The sequence below is a fragment of the Stegodyphus dumicola genome, chromosome 4 (assembly GCF_044657685.1).
Source record: "Stegodyphus dumicola isolate Sdum_Otavi_A_Nest chromosome 4, ASM4465768v1".
Classification (NCBI taxonomy): domain Eukaryota; kingdom Metazoa; phylum Arthropoda; class Arachnida; order Araneae; family Eresidae; genus Stegodyphus; species Stegodyphus dumicola.
The window spans coordinates 21,343,264-21,362,379 of record NC_140771.1 but is presented as its reverse complement, the minus strand read 5'-3'; the positions used below and the strand labels follow the sequence as shown (position 1 = coordinate 21,362,379).

General features: G+C 33.1%; 1 protein-coding gene across 1 annotated transcript in view; it reads left to right on the top strand.

The window, feature by feature from the left end:
* Positions 1-19,116, top strand: part of LOC118187884 (uncharacterized) — a 307,145-nt gene that overhangs the window by 65,882 nt on the left and 222,147 nt on the right. The gene's annotated exons all lie outside the window — the stretch shown is intronic.

Sequence of the window (19,116 nt, the reverse complement as noted above, 5' to 3'; positions counted from 1 at the left end):
ACATAGATTCAACAAAAGAGACAAGGTGTGGTTGTGGAACCCGATTCGGCGAAAAGGTACAGTCACCTTCGGATGGTCCATATACAGTCCTGAAGAGACTGAATGACGTCATGATCCGTAAGTCTTCGAACTCTAAACCTAAAGTCGTTCATTACGACATGTTAGCTCACTACAATGGCCATAGTACGTAATGTAAATAATTGTAAATAGTATCAGACCATGGTCCTTTTTGTTTTTAAATGTGTATTTAGTATTTGATTTGTATTTAGTATTTGATTTGTATTTAGTATTTGATTTGTATTTAGAATTTGATTTGTATTTAGTATTTGTTTTGTATTTAGTATTTGATAGCATTTGATTTGTTCAAGTTAGTTATTGCATTTATTGTTTATATTGTTTGATATTGTAATGTAATGTTTATGCCTCAGTTGCATTTATGCCACAGTTGTAAGTTTAGCTTCCTGTCCAGGGATTGTACTGCCCGGGACGTGCAGTCCTTGGGAAGGGGGCAGTGTTACGAATTTGGTATTTAAAAAGCTAATGTTAGTTCAATTATAAATTAAATGGTTTTATTTCTCGCGCAGTGCAGCGCGTGACGAATATTAAAAGAAAGCTAAGCCGGAAAATTGAAAATACAAGAGCGCGTGCATTAAATAAATAAATATCTCTTTTTGATTTCGAGAAAGTACTGGAAAATTCTAGCGCGTGATTTTAAAATCTTATAAAAGGAGGAAAACATCTCAGTTTGTAGTAGTTGCTTAGTTTGTTGTTGTTTAGAAAACTACTGTTGTTGATTGTAGCGAATTCGCGGATTAGCGTTCTTTAGCTGTTTTGAATTACGTTCTATTGGACATTTGAGTAGTTAAAAGATAACTACTGTGAGATATTGTAATACTGCATGATAATTTGAGAAAATTTAAGCATTTTTGTTGTGATAATAATAAATTTTTGTTCATTTTTCATCGGACTTGTGCATTCATTTCATAACGAACCCGTACGCACGCAACAATTTTTGGTGTCAGAAGTGGGATTTGAATGCCAATAACAAGAGCGATGGAAGAACAATTCAGGCAAATGATGACTGCATTTGCTGCTTTCCAAGAAAAGATGGAAGGGGCCGTCAACTCCGTTAAGGAAGAAATGAAATTGGGCCAGGAATCCGTTAAGGAAGAAATGAAATTGGGCCAGGAATCCGTTAAGGAAGATATGAAATTGGGCCAAGATTCCGTTAAAGGAGAGATGAGATCCGTTAAAAAGGAAATGGAAGCCGTTCACGAAAAGTTGGAAGCTGGTCAAGTAACTCTTAAAGAAGACATAAAAGCTGTAGAAGAAAAGATTGAAGCAGGTCAAGTCGAAATGAAAAGAGAAATAACCTGCGTAATAGAAAGTAAATTTGAGGCTATGGAAGACAGAATAGGTACTGTCGAAAATAAAGTCGGGCAAATTGAAGAAAAGGTTTCTTCTGTCAAAGATGAAATAGAAGATAGAGTGTCGGCTGTGGAGCAACGAGTCGAAGGAAGAGTTTCGGCCTTCCAACAACAAATTGAAGAAAGAGTTTCTGACGTCGAACAACAAATTGATGATAGGGTTTCTGCTGCCTTCGCCAAAGAAGTTGACAGCCTAAAGAAGTGCATAGCGACGGTAGGAAACAATTCTGAAGTTTTCAAATTTTTATCGATGCCTGCTCGTTCCGTTCTGAAACTATCTACATATGATGGGAAGACCTCCTGGCAGGTGTATAGGACACAATTTTCTATCGTTGCGGATGCGAATGGATGGGATTCCCAAGCTAAGGCCTGTCATCTCGCCTCTTCTCTGAGAGCAGACGCAGCGGATATCCTGCAGACGCTTCCCGAAAATCAAAGGCTAGATTTCGAAGCTCTATCCGGCGCTTTGGAGCTGCGCTTCGGCGAGAAATGTTTAAAAGACTACAGCAGGCTCCAATTAAAATCTCGTCAACAGAAGCTCACCGAAACGCTTCAGGAGCTCGCCACGGATGTTGAAAGGCTGTCACATCACGCCTTCTCGGAGTGCCCGACAGAAACAAGGGAAATCCTGTCCCTGCAATATTTCATCGATGGCATCCGGGACCCTGAAATACAGAAAGCACTGCGAATGGCGGATGTTAAAGATCTGAAAAGCGCTTTAGTGTATGCCATGAAATTTGAGGCAGCCCAGCAAGCCACCCGTCGAGACCGCCATCCAGTTAGAGCTGTGCGAGTCCATGAGCCAGTGGATCAACTGATGGCTCGTTTAGATGATTTAGCCAGACACGTCGACGCTTTGATACGGAGTAGGAGGGAGAAGAAAGTGGCTCTAAGGTGTTGGAGATGTGGTAGTGAAGGTCACCTAAGACGGAATTGCAGAACACCCAGGGTACGGAATATAAAGCAGATGATTTTACCAGACAAGTCAGTGGCTTGAGACGGAACATAAGTGAAAAGTAACTAATTCTAAAATGCTGGAACTGCGGAGTTGTAGGCCACATACGAAGAAATTGCAGAACATCCCGAGGTACGGAAAATAAGACCATTTCCCAGCAACGATGCAGTAAACAAATTAGTGACCATATCGAGGAACGGAGGTTGTCAGATAATGAAAAACCTTGCTTTAAAGCGCTTAAAATTTATACAGTGAGTGGCAACAGTAACGGAATGTCCATTAATGGGAATATCGATGGAGTTCCTTGCGATATGATCATTGACACAGGAGCTAATGTTACCATCATTAAGAAAGATTTAGCTGAACAGTTTAAAGATAAACTTATTTGGACGCCATCCTGTGTTACCCTTCAGACTGCGTCTGGTGATAAGATCGACATAACTGGGAAGTTAAACGTAAGCATCACGTTTGGAAATACCGCCTACCATCACACGGCATATGTGGCGGATATTACAGATCCATGCATACTTGGATTGGACTTTTTAAGGAAATACAATTTTTCCTTAGACTTGAAAAACAACAAACTGCTTTCAGGATCTGAAGACATGACTATCCATCCTAAGAAGGGATCCTCACCTGGAAATGCCGACGCTTTGTCCGAAAGAACCAGCTCGAGAAACAGCCGAAATCATGCTATGGTCGAAAAGAAACACCAGACTACCAGCTATTCTCCATCTCAGATGCTCTTCGGTCGAGACCTTCGTCTGCCTTGTGACCGCCTGTTTCATCGCCGTACGGATGCGCCTTCATCGCCTGAGGAACACATCCAAAATGTCAAGGCCCGTTTTGAAGTGATGCACCGTTCTGCACGAAAGCGAGTGAACTTGGCGACGGAGAAAGTGAAGACCAGATACAACGCGAGAGCTACTGGACATAGATTCAACAAAAGAGACAAGGTGTGGTTGTGGAACCCGATTCGGCGAAAAGGTACAGTCACCTTCGGATGGTCCATATACAGTCCTGAAGAGACTGAATGACGTCATGATCCGTAAGTCTTCGAACTCTAAACCTAAAGTCGTTCATTACGACATGTTAGCTCACTACAATGGCCATAGTACGTAATGTAAATAATTGTAAATAGTATCAGACCATGGTCCTTTTTGTTTTTAAATGTGTATTTAGTATTTGATTTGTATTTAGTATTTGATTTGTATTTAGTATTTGATTTGTATTTAGAATTTGATTTGTATTTAGTATTTGTTTTGTATTTAGTATTTGATAGCATTTGATTTGTTCAAGTTAGTTATTGCATTTATTGTTTATATTGTTTGATATTGTAATGTAATGTTTATGCCTCAGTTGCATTTATGCCACAGTTGTAAGTTTAGCTTCCTGTCCAGGGATTGTACTGCCCGGGACGTGCAGTCCTTGGGAAGGGGGCAGTGTTACGAATTTGGTATTTAAAAAGCTAATGTTAGTTCAATTATAAATTAAATGGTTTTATTTCTCGCGCAGTGCAGCGCGTGACGAATATTAAAAGAAAGCTAAGCCGGAAAATTGAAAATACAAGAGCGCGTGCATTAAATAAATAAATATCTCTTTTTGATTTCGAGAAAGTACTGGAAAATTCTAGCGCGTGATTTTAAAATCTTATAAAAGGAGGAAAACATCTCAGTTTGTAGTAGTTGCTTAGTTTGTTGTTGTTTAGAAAACTACTGTTGTTGATTGTAGCGAATTCGCGGATTAGCGTTCTTTAGCTGTTTTGAATTACGTTCTATTGGACATTTGAGTAGTTAAAAGATAACTACTGTGAGATATTGTAATACTGCATGATAATTTGAGAAAATTTAAGCATTTTTGTTGTGATAATAATAAATTTTTGTTCATTTTTCATCGGACTTGTGCATTCATTTCCTAACGAACCCGTACGCACGCAACAATATAATGCAATGCGATAATATTTGTGGCACCAATTTGAAAATTGAAACAACACTTGTAGTGAATGAACGCAAAATGGCAAAAAAGAATTAAAAGTCCTTCTATGCAAATTGCCCTTTTGGACTAACAAAATAATAAATAAAATTTTAATAATTCTGCATTATAATATAATCAGAATCAAAATCAATTTTTCTTATGTACTAATTTTCACATGGCAATTACTTTCGTGTGTATTAGATTCATTAATGTGACATCGTTTGTCGTTAATAATGAAAGCATGAAACAACGCTTGTTACGTTTCTTCAAGAAATGAAAGTGATTTAGAATAATTATCCTAACGGATAATGAATAATAAATGAATGATAAAAGAATTCAACCTCCTACATTCCTTCTAAAAATTAACATAGCATATACCATTCTTAATAATCGATAATGCTACAAACAAGAACATCTTAGAGTTTATCGAAAATATCCTCAATGAGGAATAACGAATATCGATTCTTAATTACTATTTTGTTTAGTTTCTTGTAATTTATCCAAACTACTTTTTTTTTATTTCCTTGAGTGCTATCTGACTGAAAACGTCTGAATAGCACAGCCTTAGGATTTGCCAGTTAGTCATTGCTCTTTCCCACACAATATTCTTTGCTATGTAAACAAATGTCGAGTCTGAGAACTATAGATTATTCATTCTTCATTGAAATGCTCCTTCCAATATCGGTTTCTTTAGTTTTTTTCTTACAGAATACTTCGCTCCGCGTGTTTGAACTTTACAGCATACGAATTAAGACTAAGTTTTAATTAAGCAGTAATGTTCCGAGTCATATCTTTCAAATGCTTTTGCTTAACATGATTCCAATATTAATTTTCCTTATCTTTAACTTTCTTAATAATGGTTTATTTCTTGTCATGTCTGGTGATTATAAGATGAGCGGAAATATTCGATATTAGTTTGATAAGATTTATTTGTATTTAATTTTCTCTAAACGGTTAAAGATCGTAATATTAATAGATGTATGAGAAGCACTTATTAATTGCTACACAAAATTACAAAAGATCCAGTTTAGTTAGGCTTTCTTTACTTTTACAAAAACCATGCATATTAAATGCATATTTGACGTTTGGAAAGATGCACTTAATATGCGGAATATAGCGCTTAATATAACTTAACCTTTTGTGACGTTTTGAAGGAATAATCACACAACATAATTTAAAATGGTTAACTAGATGTTCGATAAGTATAACTAGAGTGCAAGTCTTCCTGATGAGCGGGCTGCAGTCTAAGAAAAATTCATAAGTTGTATATAACCCTGAAAAACAAACTTTTAAAAAGATTTCAATACTAGCGGAAGCAACCGATGCCAGATATGTTAGATGCATCGGTTACTTCCGCTAGAGTAATGCATCGGACAACAGAGAGAAAGATACAGTTGTAATACTTTTCTTATAATGATGCAAAAAATACGACTCATAGCCATACATTTCATGCGGTATGGAACCCAAATAAAAAATGTTGATAGGAAAATGAGATAATTCTCTCTAATTATATCACCAACAATGGCACGCAGTTTTTAATGATTTCGTCTTTCTAATCAAATGGTCGTAAAAGCTAAAGTTTCATCCAATATTTCACTTATATTCAGTTTTAGTCGATTGAATGTGGCAAAAAATTATCATAATTAATCAGAAATCAAGAACGAGAACAAACAAACAAATAGACATTCTTTCTTATATATACATATTTTGTAAAACTTACAAATATTTGATTAAGGAAACACTACGATTTGAAAGCGAGCAATAGCAACAGGTTTCAAAATGAAGCAATTTTGCCTTCAACGCGCGAGATTGTTGCCACTCGGAAAAATGAGTGTGAAAATTAATCTTTTCAGTGTTTTTAATTAATATCTCGGCTGATTAAAGTCGTACGCAGTCGAAATGCTTCCCACGAATTTGTGGAATCGGGAATAATGTATTTAATGTTTGGCAATGCTATTTTTACTTCATTGTCAAACTTGGAAATTTTTGATTAACAAACTCTACGATTTGAAAGCGAACTGTGGCAACGGGTCTCGAAATAAAGCAGACTTTTATCTCCAGCGTGCGAGACTGCTGCCACTCGGAGAAATGAGGGAGAAACTAGCGTTTTCAGACCTTTTAATTAATATTTCTGATTTTAGTTACTTTTTTTTTTTTTTGGAAAAAAGTGGACGTTGACCTTTCTAGGACCTAGAAAACTATTGTATAAAGTCTGGTGACGTTAGCTGTAGTAGTGACTGAGTTAATCACGAATAAACGCACAGACATTCTTCTTTATGTATAGAGATAAATGAAATCTATTCATACTTTTCAAGCAACAACCAATACATAAATATTTTATTTGGCTAAATCAGGAAACAAAACACTTTTGACACTTCAGATTAATGTGTATGACGTCATGACTTAAATTTAATACAATGTAACAACTTTTTTTTCAATATCAGTAAAAACATTAACGTGGCAATAACATATCATATCTAACGAAAACCTTTAGACCTGCAATTACGTCACATGCAATCGTGTGCTTTCTTCAATGTCAGAATATGACATTATATAAAAAAATAATATGTTTAATGTTTGGCAGTGTTATTTTTATTTCATATTTTGTAAAACTTATAGATTTTTGATTAACAAACTCTACGATTTCAGAGCGAGCAACACTTTTAGAAACACTCGAGAAAATTCGGAAATACTAAAGATATGCTATGTTTTAATAATTTTTATAGTGCTCTTTGAATTTTATGGTTTAAGTGAGACGAACATGATATTTAATAAATAAAGATGACACACAAAACTTAAAAAAAAAGTCCCTTTGTGTAATATAAAATCTGAAAGGTTTCAGATTTTTTATTTTTGTATTTCATACTTGGTAAAACTTTCAAATTACTCTACGATTTGAAAGCGAGAGCAGATTTTTATCTCCAGCGTGCGAGACTGTTGCTACGCAGAAAAATGCGGAAGAAAATTAGTATTATCTGCAGCTGTTATGAAGCCAGAAATTTAATATACGTTACACGGAAAAGAAAATTATTAAGTTTTGGAATGTCACTGAAATTTTATAGAATGCCACATTTTATTTAACTTTCGAGATCTGAGGTGTTTCATTGGACTATACTCGTCTTGTGTACGTTGCAATGAATCTGATGACTTAATGTTAATCAATTATTGTCCAAAGTTACAGGATATCATGTTAAATAAACCTCATCTTTAGAATTACGTTAAAAATATTACAATAAAAAGACTTTCGTCCATCAACAAACGTGATCACAAAATTATGAAGACACTGCTGTAAAGAAAACGCTAAATACACTAAAGACAGCCATGAATTTGATTGCCGTTTTAATGTTACTCATGAAAATCAGTCTCAGAAATAACCAAGATCATCACTTCAGAAGTCGCAAGAATATAAAACAATATAAAATATAATTTCTAAGAAAAACCTAGACATTTTTAATTTTATTTCATGCACTGTGTTTCAATCCGTCTTCGTAAATCTCAAAGATGTAAGATGATGACATTTGAAACGTGATCTAGCATTTCCAGTTATATATATTAATTTTTTGTTTTGGAAAATTGCATTCCTTTAAGTTGCTGAGATTTATTTAATTTGACTAACAGTTAATTTTTAGTTAAACTGACTTTCCAAGTCTCGTTTTCACACATGCTTTCCTGCCAGAATGTTAATAAGCTAGTGCGCGTGTATTCGAATGAAGTAAAAGAAGTTCCACTTAAAAGAAGGTTTTGAAAGGTGATTTTAGAGCGTGCTATATATGCTTGAAGGCACGTTGCTGTTTTTAACTACTAGTGATTATGTTTTGTTGCGTTTGGTACTTCTAAACCTTAAGCTTGTTTCCGCCTACTTCTACGTGTCAGAGCCTTCCTGCGCGTTAAATTATCTTGTTACATAATTTATTACATTCAATTTTAAGTTTTTCTTTATCTCCTTTGAGTTAAGCCTGAATTGTTGGATTTGTGTAAGCCCAAATAGGGTCATCTGCAAAATCATTTTGAATCAATAAAGATTCTTTACAACCTTCTTCTGATTTTCTAATTCAAAGACATGGGGATAACTCCCCATAGAGTCTTTTAGACCTCCTTAGTTCCTTAGTCCCAAAGAGAACGAGACTCTTAAATGTAATTATATTAACATCTTTCCAAAATTTCTTAAAAGTCTTTTGTGACTTAGCATATTCCTATTCAATTATTACTAGCAGATAGAAAAGAAAAACAGTTGGTTTAATATTTACACTTAAGAAGAAACAACATGGCAAGCTGAGGCTGATTGTTTGCTCTTTAAATAGGAGAGGCGTGTGCCAGATTATTTCAAATCGCATAATTATTTACTAAAATAAATGCCACACTAAGGATCAACTATTCGTAAATTACAGGCAAAAAAAAAAAAAAAAAAAAAAAAAAAAAAAAAAAAACCTACCAAGATGTATCAATGTAGCGTTTTGCTTACGAATTATAATATGCTAGATTTTTTGTACTTCATATATAAGATACCTCTGAATTTTCTGTGTTTTCTTAATTTCGATACACCGAGTACAATACTTCCATGGTTTAGTTGAAAGAAAATTAATGTTCTTAATAATTTTGTACAATATACAAATTCTTTCATACAATCCACCACTATAGAAACGTAATTATTGCACTGAAAATATTTGCCATTCCTTAAATTTCCATGAAAAGAATAAAAATATAATCTAAATATAAGAGATCAACGAATTTTCCTAGTTGTATGTGTTAAGTAGAATGTTTTCTTTATAACGATGGAAAGGATTGTTTTCAGGACGCGTAATTCTTTATCAAGCATAAAAATCTAAAGTTTCGAGGTCTATACTTTAGTTTCCGTTTCATGATCCGATTGTTCTTCGAGCTTTTAAGTATGCTTTGAGCTCCACGTTTCATGTTTGTGACATTTTTTTTTCATTTTTCAGAGATTAGCGACACTTTCCATTTCAAATTAAAGCGGAAAATAGAAATAATAATAATTTCAAAATGGAAAAATGACTCAATATATGCAAAGTGTCAGAGACTGCATACATTCTTAATTCCTGCAAATTTTTACTTCTTTTTTATACCAAAAACCCACTGTAAAATGTCCTCGAAAGAGGTTTGGAAATAGACCATATGAGGCTCTGAATTACTATTCTAGTGATAACTTAATTTACCACCTGCAATATTCATAATACGATTGGAAAATTAAAATACATCTATAAAGATATTGGGATTATTTTAATTTTCAAATAATTATTTTTAATTTTGAAATCCGTTCCTATAAATTCTTGTTTTTTATTTAAAACTCTCTGCCAGAATGAGATTTCAGTATCGCGTTTTATGTAAATGAATTAGAACCAGTATTTAATGGGAAGTTCATTCATTTGCGGAGAAGAACTAAGAAGTACTCAACAGAGCGTAATTTGCCTTCGCGCCACTTCGTTGCTTTTAGCCTATTGTACTACGTACAGCTACAGTGTGAGGTGCTTCTTAGTATTCGCCAGTGAGGTTTAATTACAGGCCAACTCGATTAGTTATTTTTGTACATCTTCGGTTAAATTTTAGCTAGTTAGAATTAGTTAAGTTTCTTATTTTCTATCTTAAGTTAAATCCCAAGTGGAGGCGTTCCTTTAAGCGCGAGAGGGACCGTTTATTATAATTCTTTGAGTAAATAAAACATTACTTTTAACCCTTTGTTGCATACAAATAATCTAGAGAAGTTAAACGAAAATATTTGTATTTTTTCTACTTCAAATAACCTTAGTAATAATAAAAAAATTATTTTATTGAAATTTCGTTTTAAATAATTACTACAGTTTGTTCACTACAGTGGACAGCATGCATATACGTACACGCATACAAATCTCTTCCCAACAATTTACGGTCATTGCATTTGAAGTAATTTCCTGCCTTGTTTGCAGTGATCATTACCATCTTCTAAATGGTAAATCTACAACTGACATGTACATACAGATCCCCCAAAATACCTCCATTTCGTCGATTGTGAATGAATTCATTTTGCTACGATTTTGTAACCTGTACCTACGGGATTCAAATGTCAAATATTCTGGAAGCTTCTTGCCAAACATAAACATTTCCAGTGGTGTTTTGGCTTGATAAGCAGTCCATTTGGGTTTCAATTCACTCTTTTCGGTAGATCTTTATCTACCCACTCTACAATTTTCTCAAACTGACATTTAAAATAAAATGTATAAAATTACTAATTGTGAATAAAAATGGCAGTATAAGAAAATGTAAGCTATATCATATAATGTTTTCTATAAGAAAGTGTACTAACTTGTAACCAGAAGTAGCAGTCATTTTCCAAATAGCAACGCTTTACTTATTGATGCTATATAGCCATCTATAATCGACAGTTGAAAGTTCTAATAATATAGAGTGAATAAACACAGGAATGGAATCTGTTAAGGCATTTATAGAAGAATAAAAAAATTTAAAATTTTGTCTACTAGAGTGGACATGATGCAACAAAGGGTTAACCCTTCTTTAGACTTACATTTTATAGCTGTAAGAAGACCAGCGAATAGTCTCTACTAGATACATCTCTAAAATTCTAGTAGCCAAAGACACATAAGAATTTTATAAAGAAATAAAGATTGTTTTGCATCTTAGTCTAGAATAAAATGATTTGTTTAACACTTTAGAATATCTTTGGTAATGCGTTCGACCCATTTTGTCGCAAATGTTCAAGTTTCAAATAAATGCACAGAAAAATATATTGTATGAATATGAAAGAACAGAAAGACAAAGCACGCTTTTGCTTAAGACAGTTCTGCATTTTCACAAATATTGCTGGAAGCAAACACAAACACGCACGTAAATTTGCATTTGAGAAAGCTATAAAAGCCGTAAAATCTTAAGGTGTGAAGTCTAGTACCGAGAAAACTTAAAAAAAAAAAAAAAAAAAAAAAAACAGACGCTTTTCTCATACAGGTAGAAGACGAAACAACATGTTAATTAAAAAACAAATACATATCACGTCAACTTCCTTACTTCCTCTCTTCAAAACATTTAATTTCAAGCAAGGAGGATAACGTATAAGGATTCAATTCATTTATTTTTGTCGTCGCCATAAATTAAGACTTTAAAACACATATCATAACACCGAACGCTGGAAGTAATGAATATCAGAGTTTTCTGCAGAAAAGCGGGAAACTCGAAAAAAGTTTTACATGAATCATTAAATAATTTCTCTTTGGAGGCTTAAAATATGCATTCCTCACGAGTCGAGCGCAAAAGTCGATAACGTTGAATAATTACGTGTCTGAACGTCAAAACTCTTTCTCAGACAACTCGTAATTAGAGGGTGATTTATACGTTTACCCACTCAAATTACACCATAGTAGGATTTATGTTTTAGCATAAGTATGACGTCCAAACGCGATAATTTCCTAGAAAAAGGAAATATCATTTTTGTGGCGCTTACCTTTCGAAAACGCTTCGCAGGAAATTCGTAATTAAACGCATAGTTTGCCGTTGAAGCTCAACGTAGTATTATAATTAAAATGATAACATCACACAGTCAGGAGATGACTGAAGATACTGTACACATGTTATTGCATGAGGAATAATAATGATCGCAGAAAAAATGTTACATCTCAAGTAAAATTATTTAGTTCATTTATATTAGACTGTGCTAGAAATTAAGAACGAACTTTATCGACGACAGAGGATCTATAACTTTGCAGAATGTGTAAATAACACAAACAAGTCAACAGCACGAGCATATAAAGAAATCTAACGGGAACAGAATTATGGCAATGTAAAATTTAAGGATAACAATAATAATAATAAAAATCTTAATTTAGCATAGATTTTTTTGCTTTCTAAACCTAGGTTTTATTAAACGTTACCGTTTAATGAGGCCAGAATCTGCAGTTTTTATGCCTTTCTTGCCTAATTTTAAATACTATTTAAGCTGCATAATATGAAATAGATATATATCTTGTGTGTGGAAAAATATAGACTGAACTTGTGATTATTCATGTTAATTAATCTGAAACAGCCGATATATACGAGTTCGGTATTACGTAAATTTAAAATTATTTTGTGTTTTCATTCTTTAATGTGTAGCAATTTTAGTCTGCAAGCAAAATGATTTTTCAAGTAGTAACATACTTATCTTACTTTGGCTATCATATTTCAACGAAAATATCCATTTTGACCATAACGATGTTTTTTGGGTAACATCTGTACGTAAAGTCAGAAAAACGATTATTTTTCCACAAACGATTTATAAAACTGATTTAAAATAGATTCAAAAAAGATTTTAGTAGTGTCTGCAAGTCCGTACATAAGTAACTATATCGTACGTACGTACGTATAAACTCATATAACTCAAAAAAGATTACCCTGAGAACGTTGAAATATTTTATATAGGATTGTTATAGCATATGGTTGTGCACCTCCCTTTTTGGTTACAATGGGTCATTCCAGAAGTATATCATTATATATATGTACATACCGACTCTATTACCCTTCTCTCTGAGCTCAGCTTTTTTTTTATTCTTATATGTTGGTAAACTGTCCCTTTTTTTATTTAAATGTGTTTGAATTATGTTGTTCTTATCTTCCGGTTAAGATTTTTATGCCTTTGGTTAATCTGCATGCTGTAGTTATAGATATGAACAATTTAAAAGTTGATTAAGAGCGGCTAAGCCTAAGTTTTGCTTTCCCATAGCAGCCATATTTGTATTCAATCTAAACTTAGCAGACTAGTGAATTAAGTCAGCTTCTGCACCATTTTGCCGTGTGGAACCAAATGGAAATTTTTAGTTTTGTGCAGCGAAAAATCTGCCTTCTTGCCTGCTGGCCGAATTGCTTGCTTTTACGTAGAGCGTCTTGCATAGGAAAATAACACTCTAATTTTAATGGTATCCTTTTTTTCTTTTAGCTGTTTTAACTGCATTTGGAGACTTATGTAATGCTATATCTTTTAATTTTTAATGAAAATATTTCGAGGGTTTGTGTACTTTTAGCATACCGCGAAGTGAGAACTAAATTAATCGAATGAGAAATCTCTCTTTAATGAAATTCGAGGAAATAAGTTTAAATGAAATGCAGAAAAAGATGCTTTTAATTTAATATTGCCTACAAGGAAGTCACGTAGTATCCGCATCAATTTTTTTTGCAAATAGTTTGGTTCCGTTTACGTGATCACGGCTAAGTCTAGAGAGCTATCTGTCTCAGGGTAAAGATGCCTTCTTGGAGGATTTACCAAGGGAAGGTGGCTTATATACACGTTATACATGAGGAAAACCACAAAAACGCCTATGCATCCAGCCTGTTGGCGGGATTCGAACCTCGAATCGAGTTGTGTTCAGCGACTTTACCACTCGGCCGTTGGAGAGGTTATTTTATAAATGACTGATTTTATAAATGCATGTGTTTTATATAAATACTGGACTACAGGGAGTATAAGAATATCGAGACTGTTCTGGAATGAGATGAGGGGGCTGTTTTTCAAAATATGAAGTTTGCAAAGCCTGTTCCTGAACCTCTGCGTCAATAGGATACATGATGTAAATACCATATTTTTTCCCCTCTACGAAAAAAATATGGTATTTAATATAATTTCCTCTCCTTTTTTTTTTTTTTTTTTTTTTGTTGTTTGTTTTTTTACTAATTTCACCTTCCTAAATTCGAGAGGAGAACATGTCAAATAATTTGAATTCTGAAGGATGTAGTTACAGTAAGATATGTAACAAAATGAAAAGGAGTTATGGATAAACTAAACGTAACTACCACAATATTATTTCTTTAAAAGAAACATATGTTCCAATAGGAATACATTGTAATATAAACTTATAATAATAATAGCTAATAAAATGTCTTCATTTCTACCTTCCTCTAACTTCGATCTCGAACGTTCTTATTGTTGGCTGTGCTACACTTTAGGCCTCAAAACATCCATAAGTTATTATAAAAGGTGAACGTGGAGCTGATTCAGCGAAATCGTAAACTGAATGCCAGTTCACGTTTGCTTAGATGAAATTAGTCTGTTCTTTTATTAGGCTGGCATAAGTTCAATTGTTGGTAGAGAAAGAATCGGCATGACTTTCGGAAGTAGTTTACGTAGTAATATTTTTGTTATTAAGCAGACAACAGGATGTTTTGTTAATAAGGATTTTATTAATAAGGATGACTTTATATTAAAATTTAGGGAAGTTTGTTGTCTGAACGCGCTCAGGAAGGGGGAAATTACCCGAATATTTTAAATAATTTCTGAACTTGGCACTAAAATTTTAGGAGGAAAATATGCCATAAAATACGGTTTGAGTACTTGAACAACAATTTTTCCATTCGATTTGACAACTTAACTGCCTCTTGGACAGTTAAAAGCGTTCATTATGTAGTCCAACATATGACATGTAAACAAAACTGCTAATGAAGAAATTGCTTTGCACAATTTGAATTTATGCGGGATACCAGTGATAAGACATACAAATTCTCAAACGGCTCAGTTTTTATATTCCAAGAAACAAAATATCTCAATAAAATATTTAAGTTCTATTTAAATATTATTTTTGATACAAAAAAAAAAAAAAAAAAAATAAGAAACAAATAATTGCGCATGAGACCAAATTTCCTTTTGCTGGAGAAACTTTAAAGTTTATAAAATAAAAAAAACCCGTTAAACTATGACACAAATTGCATAAAATAACGAGTAAATTTAATTATGCGGCATAATTAATGACAGATTTTCTTTCACGTCAAATGATTTTGAAATTTTTAAGTGGGTTCAGCCTTGAAATAATATTTCAAAAACTGTTTTTAGGTAAGTTTTACGATTTAAATACTGTCAAAGATTCTGGTTTAAGGGCTTGCCATTAAATCTGAAACATGTTGTACAGTCAAAGAAGACTTCTTTCGCGTGGAAATACTGTTTATCGAGCTGGAAGCTGGTTCAGCTTCAACAAGAGATAGTCTCCACAATTACTTTGGATTTCTTAATACTTCTAGGAATTTCGCTATGGAATTTTCCTGTCAAAGCTATTTCGATATTATTTCATGTATTCCATATATTCAATATTATTATTTTGATATATTCAATATTATTTTATTTATTTCGAAAATGTTTTATTTTTATTTTAAGTTTTAATATGAAATAAAATTGTTTGTATCCTTTTACTTCCTTCTGATGATGGTCATGTTACTCTTTTCTTATATAAACTGATTTTGAGTGTTTTTTGTTTCCTGTTTTTCTCCCTGCCGAAAAGTCTTCGCGACTTATATTTTTTCATTTTATAATTACTTTCAACCACTAATTGTTTTCGTAAAAATAATGCGAGGCAGTTCTGTAAATTTTCTCATCTGTGAGGTGTATTCATGCTTTTAGTTGTTGATCCTTTAAATTATTTTGATACTGAAACAGAACTAATTTATATATTTGATAAAAACAAAACACACACAAAACATAAATAAATAAAAAAATGAAACGGTTTAGATTTTAATGATCGCTCAAAAGAGCTCTTTTTGAGTTTAATGTTGTTTATCAGTAAGGATTATGGATAGAAATGGCCTCAGAGGGAATAGCAAAATATTTTATGGGATATTAGATAAATGTGCATTTAGAGTGGCTTGAGAACGTAATGTATCTTCTGCATATTTAAAAGGCGAAAATATATGCCATGAAATTTCTCAAAAATATGTAATATTTTTAATTAAACATTTCATGAGTTAAACGCATTTTTGTTAAAATTAAGAAGTAAAGGCGTAAAAAATAATAAGCTTAGTAACTGTATTCATTGCTTTTAAATAATTTGGTTCGTTAATTAATAACAAACAGATTATATATAAAAGAATAATTTATTCAATGTATTTATTCAATTTATTATTTTAAAAGAATAATATATTATATTTTTCTAAATGGCGAGAGACTCAAATGAAAAGTGAAGCAACGTATTAAAGGAAAACAACGCAAAATTATTTTTCGAGACTAATCGCCCGTTTGGACTAATACGAGAATTATAAATTACGAACAATTTTAACAAAAGGCTGACGAGAACTATCTATAGCTCCCAACTACGTTGTTGTCTTGTCCGTATTACATGGAACAATGGTTGCCAGACCCCACTCCAAAGATATGTTGGATTTCTATTTTCCACCCCCAATTCTGAGGTAGAGCCCCCCGGGAGAGGGATCCGGGGGTCTCCCACTCCTCTCCCCTCCACCAATCCATACGAGAGAACTTTCGGCCCGCCGCATATTAGAGTACCGCCATACCGCACTGACACTATACAATTACAAACATCTATGTCTTCTCCGAGATTCGAACCCAGACCCTTCGGTAACGTAGTAGGCTTCCCTAACCACTATACCGTCTGGGCGACCACAGCTACGTGACGTTATAAAAATGAGTTTTTAGAGTTTTTAAATGAGCGGTGTATAATACAATGTTTTACTACACTTAAGGTAAAGTTTAAAAAGTATGTTTTGCACTTTTACTCCAATTAGGCGACAGCTGATAAGCTGGGTCTTAGCATACGGGTTCTTGAGTCTAGCCATTGGAGCCACATTCGTTACTTCGCCCAATTATCACGTCTGCAGGGCTTTCCTTAGCCAATAATAAACAAAATTTCAGTTTGAAATGCGTGGTGCTTGTTAACGTGACTGTTACAATATCGTTGGGATTTCCATTTTGTTGGCGTACTCCTATGAACAAAGAATGGTATCTTCTGGAGTGGAAAACACCTGTTCTCAAAACAAAAAAAAAAAAAAAAAAAAAAAAAAAAAAAATAGTCCTTTATCTATGATGCCAAGCCAAGCAAATATTTTATGTATCTAGGTATAGATTATGCAAAGGTATAATATCAGTAGTATTGAATTTAATTAATTCAGTTTTTACAATCAAACAGCTTGTCACCCATTAAAAGCAAAACGCAGTAACACTTTCTGCTTTCCTTTAACTTCGCGATGTTTTACTTAGTTCGTCTTGAGTCACATTTTAAGACGTTTCATAATATAAGAAACTGCAGCAACATTTACATATTATTTTGGCTTGTATTTTCAAACTCTGTAGCGGTCAAAAAACAATATGAATAATATGTGGTAGATCAGATTTTTTTAAAGCATTTATTGTCATCAATTTTTTAATATCACTCCAGTCTTAGACATTTGAATTACTGCTTGAAAGTTCCTTCTAATATGTCAAGTGCTTAGCCTCGTTTTTTAATCCGGGAATATTTTAGCGAGGTTATTTACAAAGAATCCTCAAAATGAATAACCCAGGAAATGAATGCATAATTGAGAGATCAATATAACATGGAGACAAGTAACCTATACATAAGGCCTAGCGAATAAAATTCTTAATAATGTATTGTATAGGCAGCATCGCTCGGTTTCTGAAAGCAAAAATAATGCCACCTTTAAGGGTTCGTAAAATGATGCAAAAACGTTATTTGAAATGTAAAATATTTTCTTAACAATCAAGTTCGAAAAAATAATGAAATCTCACAGGTCATTGTGTTTACACAAAATCATTGTGATAGATATTTATCAACTCCTAATGATTTTAAAGTAAAATAACGAAAGAAGTGATTCTGCATTGTAATTTGTCAGCTAGTCTTTATACTGAGCTAGATAAAAGTTTCCATCATTTATGCATTTCAATCGCTTTACTGCGTCTTCGTGCCTGATTTATCAAAAACGACTGGACAAGTTCAAAGTGATATTCTACACGACGTTTATTTTACTCACAACTCTAAAACTGAAAGCTTTGTAAAAGGACTTTGATTCCTAGGTAATTTATGCAATTATTTCCAACACATAAACACGGAAATTTCGAATTCATTATGATTTCTAATCCGACAGTCAATACACTCGTGTGTTGTCAAGAACGAAAGACGGAAAATGTAATTTGTATCCACGTAATGTCGATCATTAGGCACGGAAGTGAAATTTTTATTCAGTTTGCTTCCACAAACAGACTTACAGTAAAGTTTTGGCTAAAATGCGCAATCACGTAGGACAGATGATAAAATTTCTTGCTGAACATCCTTTTCATTGATCGTAGAGGCAATACATAAAAAATCTGATGTGGACACCACATGACTACCTTGTACGGAATATTAAATTACATACATTTTTTTCTTGCATTTCATTTAAAATTTTTTCCTCGAATTTCGTTAGAGACATATTTCTCATACAATTAATTCATTTCTCATTTCGCGACAAGGCAAAAATACATATAACCTCAAAACGTCTTCATTAAAATTTTAAAGATATAGAAGAACATAAAACACCTAATGCAGTTAAAATAATTATAAAAACTTTACATTTAAAATTAGAGTTTCTACGCAAAAGCGAGCAATTCAGCCAGCAGGCAAGAAGGCAGATTTTTCGGTGCACAAAACTAAAAGTTTCTGCTGAGTATTAAATGTAAACAAATATGGCTGCTATGGTTTAAAAACGTTAGGCTTAGCCGCACTTAAACAGCTTTTAAATTGTTGATAATTCTATAACTATTGCAGGCAGATTAACCAAAGGCACAAAAACCTTAACCGGAAGATAAGAAAATTATAATTCAATCATTTTTAAATAAAAAAATGCACAATTTACCAACATATAAGAAAAAAAAAGAAAACTGTGCTCAGCCAAGTATCAGATTGGTATATATATATATATATGTGTGTGTAATTAAAGTAAAAAGAACAAACGGAAATAAACCTATGTGGTCAAAACCTTTGCGCATAGAGCTGAAAAAGAAAAAATCTAAAAGAAAATTCCTAGTTCGTACAT